The sequence below is a fragment of the Hemiscyllium ocellatum genome, chromosome 28 (genome assembly GCF_020745735.1).
Source record: "Hemiscyllium ocellatum isolate sHemOce1 chromosome 28, sHemOce1.pat.X.cur, whole genome shotgun sequence".
Lineage (NCBI taxonomy): Eukaryota > Metazoa > Chordata > Chondrichthyes > Orectolobiformes > Hemiscylliidae > Hemiscyllium > Hemiscyllium ocellatum.
The window spans coordinates 54,417,511-54,423,145 of record NC_083428.1 but is presented as its reverse complement, the minus strand read 5'-3'; the positions used below and the strand labels follow the sequence as shown (position 1 = coordinate 54,423,145).

General features: G+C 40.5%; 1 non-coding gene across 1 annotated transcript; it reads right to left on the bottom strand.

Annotated features, from left to right (window-relative positions):
- Positions 1-2,204: 2,204 nt before the first annotated feature.
- Positions 2,205-2,286, bottom strand: trnas-gcu (transfer RNA serine (anticodon GCU)). Its single transcript has one exon. It is a non-coding gene; the product is annotated as a tRNA-Ser (tRNA).
- Between the last annotated feature and the right edge of the window lie 3,349 nt (positions 2,287-5,635).

Here is a 5,635-nt window from a genome sequence, read left to right as displayed (position 1 = left end):
CAGATTTAGATTACGTTAATGACCTGTCCGTATTTTCAGGAAACTGAACAACATGAAATGAATGAAAACGTTCTTCCGGTGATGTAATCCAGTGCAGAGTCGGCCAGAAAAGAAAAGACAAAGACATGAAACATCATTCCCATTTCTCTCTGCAGCAACGCATTTTCCTGAGTTGGATGTTTGCAGGACTTGTCTTTAGTATCGAAAGTATTAATTATTTTCCTGGGAAAGTTTATTCATAAATCAATGAACATCTGAGTTTTGAAACATATTTTACTTCAGATTAAAATAGTTGAATATCCTTTCCCCCAGCCAAATATCCCAATCCTCCCTTCTCTTCCATGTAAATACCAACTGCTCCAGGTGAGGTTGGAGCGTCCAATCTGACGTTGCAATGCTCCTTGCTGATCCATCTCAATAGCAGCTTCTCCAATTTAAGTTGGAGCTCCCAGTCTGATGCCTCAATGCTCCTTGCTCCATGTCAATAGAAGCTGTTCAGTTGAGGTTGGATCTACCACTCTCATGCCCAAATGCTCCCAGGTGCTACGTGTCATTAAGAGCTGGTCCTTGTGAGGTTGGTGCTCCCACTCTGATGTCCAAGTGCTCCCTCCTCCATGTCAATAGAAGCGGTCCAGTTGAGGTTGGATCTATCACTCTGATGTCCCAATGCTTCCCGCTGCTACTTGACATTAAAAGCTTCTGCAAGTGAGAGTGGAGCTCCCAGACGGATCTCGCAAAGCTCCTTGCTCCATGTCGACTGAAGCTGCTTCAAATTAGGTAAGATCCCGCAGTCTGATGTTCCAATGCTCCCTGTTGCTTCATGTCAATAGAGACTACTCCAGGTGAAGCTGGATTTCCCAGTCTGATGTCCCAATGCTCCCTGCTGCTCTACGTCAATTGAGGCTGTTCCGGTTGAGGTTGGATATCCCAGCCTGCTGCCCCAATGCTCCCTGGTCCATGTGAGCAGACGCTGCTCCAGATGAGGTGGGAGCTCCCAACCCTTGCAACTCACACACCTCTATACCAACTTAGAAATAGTGCCCACTGACCATTTCCACCATTGGAGCCATTGATGCAATATCCGCATCATGTGAATTTAATATTATTTTTCGTCAGCACCGAATCATTACTTCCAAAAGACATTCTTTCTTAAATATTGTTTATCATGTGCATATTGCAGTCAATCCGAAGTTAGATCATGGTGCTAATTGATGTATGCTCAATAAAAATTACATCATATTTTTCATGTTGAGTAACTGCTACTTAGCAAGGGCAATGTTTGTAATGAAATCACACTTTTATTCCAGGTGAGGGAATGTGGTTTGTATTATTTAAAATGAACTTGTCCACTGTGTACAATGATGAAATGGATCTCAATTTCAAAGCCAACTTGGTTACGTTGTCATCCATCTTGACATGTGGTGTCCTCTTCTTTCAACCACACGGGTATTAGAACGAAACGTCTATTAATGACATGCGTATAAAGACACATTAAATCATTTTTCGTGCTAACGCTGCATGAATTTGCGATTATTGATCCACAGTTTAGGTTCAGTCCCTACAATGAACATGCTGACTTCTCCAGTTGTTCATAGTTCAATGTGATGCATCCAGTGTGTGCATAACGTTTTGGAGCTTGCTTCCCACATCTTGGGTTTATCTGTGCCTTGTTCCCAGCCTTCATCAATGGCGAAAGCAACGGGCGAGGAGGAGACCAATGTGTAAGTCTCTCCGTATCCATGCATGGCACCCATATCTGCAATTCTCTTCTGTGCATTTATAGCCAGTTCTCGGTGCCCCAACCCCCACGCCCTGCCCCTTTTGAAATATTTCCATTATTTTGTGCTGTCTCTCTGTGCTCTTCGCACCAAGATGAATAACTTCTACTGAACATGCTCCAGATTTCATTTGACAAAACAGTCATTAAGAATCCCATTACATAAACATGCCCTTCGCATATCTTGTATTTTGGTTTTCCTGGATCTCTTTCATATGATAAAACGTCACAGCAGCTTGACTTGCAAAAGAAAATCGCGTTACTTTTCATTATCCCAATGCGATCTACGTTTCAATGCAGTTTAAGCAACTGACTCAAATTATTGTTTGAGATTTTATAATAGCGTCGATGCATATAAATTGACCATTGGAGTTCCAATTTCAATAAGACAGGTGGAAACATGCTAAAATAACAACATTGAAAACAGCGACGAGAGTGTGATTCGAACCCGGGCGTGCAGAGCACAATGGATTAGCAGTCCACCGCCTTAACCTCTCGGCCACCACGTCACATACACTAGTGCATTTCTCCCTGGTCTGGTGAAATGCGAAATAGCACAGTATGGTCCCAAGACTGTAATCTGACCTCTGGGTTGTGGGGCAACGGCATTCCCACTGTGACACTCTGCTCACAGTGATCTGAACAAAAATGAAGAAAAGAAAATGAAACAAAGTCTGTTGAATTCAGTGAAGATTTGAAGTCAACGGAATGAAGAACCCGAGAAAGCAGGACGTGTTCCTTCAAGAAAGAGTTGGATATAGCTCATAAGGATCGTGGACTCAAGGGTTATGGGGATAAGGCAGGAACAGGATAGTGATTGAGGATGATCAGCCATGATCATAATGAATGGTCGTGCTGGTTCGAAGGGCAGAATGGCCTGCTCCTGCACCTATTGTCTATTGTCTATTAAATTGTTTGTGAGGAATTGTTTTCCAGACTGGAGGAGAGTGCAGAGAGCTCAATGTCATTATTCGGAACACCTTTCTTCTGCTCAGATGTTTTTGACAAGCACTTCTGTACAGAACAGACACTTTCAAATTCCTAAATAAGACTAAACAGATAATTGAATTCAATAATGCAAAAACCTTGATCTGTATCATTTTCCTGGGCCATGCAACACCAAGTATGATCACAGCAACACAGTGAGCAAGTGTAAGAACGAAAATTAGTGCAGTGCCAGAGAGAATGCTGGGAGCAGCAGTTGACACGCGGGGAAGTGCATTTCCCACAACAGGAACACTACCAAAAAGCGGACTGTGGTGAAAGAATTTAGAGCGGTTTTCCACTTTGGAATTTGATACCAGAGACACAATGGAGATCCGCCATTGAGTCTGTTAAAGATGAAGATTTTAAGATTTCTACAGATGAAAAACAAAATAAAATGTTCATTGGTTAGTGAAGGCAAATGTTGCAATTATATATTTCAAACATCTACCCATCTTTGCAATGAGTAGCTCACCATTTTCCTCACTCGAGGTCAGAACCACTGGTGAAGATGATCGTTTAATCCTCGTTACTAGCCATGGAATCAGAGAACTTCCGTTTCCCAAACGTTAAGGTACAACCAGGAATGCGGAGGTAGGCATTAATGTGTTGCTCCTGTGATGCAGGTGACAGTGCATGGTATCTCTGTGCCAGTATAGTGGGCTGTGCTGTGCCGAAGTTTTAAGTTTGAGCCTCACATGGAGCAGCTTCAATTATTCATTGTCTTGTGGGGTACGGATAGAAGGTGATATTGAGCAAAGTCAAGTTTATGGGAAAATATCCGTGTTTGTGGATTGAGAAATGACCTTTTTTGGATAATGACTCCTTGATCAACAAACATACTGCAAGTATTTAAAACGTGAAGAGACATGTGTGGAGAGAGAGCCAAAGGTGATTGTTCAGCAGGTGGATAACGTTTCTCATGTGCATTGCTTTAAATTTCGGGAAAATATATATTGAACTGGTTTCATGTTACGCATTTTGTTGCAAAGTCGCAAAGGTTATTGAAATAATCAAAAAAGAAAAATCACATAGGACCGTTTGAATATTGTATTGAATTGAATTTTGGCCTGAGCATATATTATTTTCAATGGCGTGCTGCAGAGAAGTACAGAGGGTTAACAATACAAAATAACAGAGTCTTCTTGGTGCATTTCTTGGGTGGAGTAAAGAATGTACGAAATATACATAATATCATGTGAATGAGGTCGAATCTTTAAAGTAGGTTTTGTTAATCCAAGTGACGATTCAATTCCGACTCATTAGGATATAACTTCTGTCTGCAGTTATTTTAGGACATCAGCTCCATTTACAGAGTTTCACCTTGAATAACACGCCACACTTTACCAATCCATGAACATTTGTTACTCCATCTTAATCAGTTGTACGTGTTCATGAAATGTCTTTGTGTCTGAAGTCAACCAAATTCGAAATTGTTAGGCAACCACACTGACTTTCACTCAATGGTAAATCCCCCCCTTGTATGTTTGTTCGTGTGACTTTTAAACATTGTGAAATCAACTTCTGCCTTTTATTTCTGGAAAGTCGTTCACGATTTAACTAACTGTATTGATTGGAAGAAACTCTCTTTCAAACTTTTCTTAATCATTCACTAATGGTTTTGAAGCTCTAACTAAAGTGATTGATTCACTCGAAAGAGGGGATTTCCCTGATTTAGTCATTCAAACCTCACGTTATGTGAAAATCTCATTTGTTGACTTCAAACTTGTATGTTTCTGCTCCAGCATTTCCAGATCTCGTGAATAAACTCCCTCATTCTTTCCATAATCCCGTTTGCATCCTTTCTGAAATTTTTATGTCTCAGTAAACAACGTCACTTGGCTTTCTAATGTCTTGCTATCCAGGAAACAGCGTCGGTGTCCTTTCTAATCTCTTGACATGTTTTTGGTGGAGAATGAGGACAAGGATTACACACAATGCTCCCACTGAGGGTGACCTGAAGATTTTACAGTTACACTATGAACTCTTTGCTTTTTAAATATGACGTCACTATGTATAAACTCCAATAAGGTAAATTATTATCTATCCATTTCATGAACATCATTTCCATAGGATCGAAAATTATCTATCACTCCCTTTATTCTTCCACGAAATGTTTGAAAGGTTTGTAAGGCCAGCATCTCTAACTCCCCGTGCCCTGAGTGAGCCTCAACTATTTCTAAAGGCGACTCAAGTTTAAATACTTCATAGTGTGTCTCCAGTCATTCCAGTGCAGACTGGTTCTGGACAGTAAATGTCATCACCAAAGGCCACCGTGGATCTGAAATCAACAGTTTTCACATAGTAATTGTTGTAGCTATTGTGTATCGTATGTCCATGTTCTTTTTCAATGTGTTCATCATTTCATGGGTCCCTGTATTGAATTCTACTGAATGATTAATTTGTGAATGGAGACATTCCCTTCACCACTCATTCGAAACTCCATGGAACATTGAATGATTTTAATCATACGCTTCCAGAGGACAGTCCTGCCATTACTGGGATGAATCAGTGAACATTCCGGACGTATTCTTGAAGGCAAGGATTTCCTTCTCCAGTTTAGGGGATCATTACAGCACTGAATCCCATGTGTGCGTTCATTAAAACCAAAACAGTTGCAGCAAGACTTTAAAACTAAGATTTTGCAATCTGCTTGCATTCGCTGTCCTAAAAATTACATTCCACATTGTGATATGTTTGTGGATGAAAACACTTTCTGAATCTGGAGCAATTACATTTCAATTTTGTCAACAAATTGTCATTCACTGTTCTCTCTTTCCCTTTCAGTTTCCCGTTTAATATCCCGTATTCTCTCAGTTTATCTTACGTTTAGAACAATTTCAAACAATCTCGCTTCTGATTATCAATCTGAGA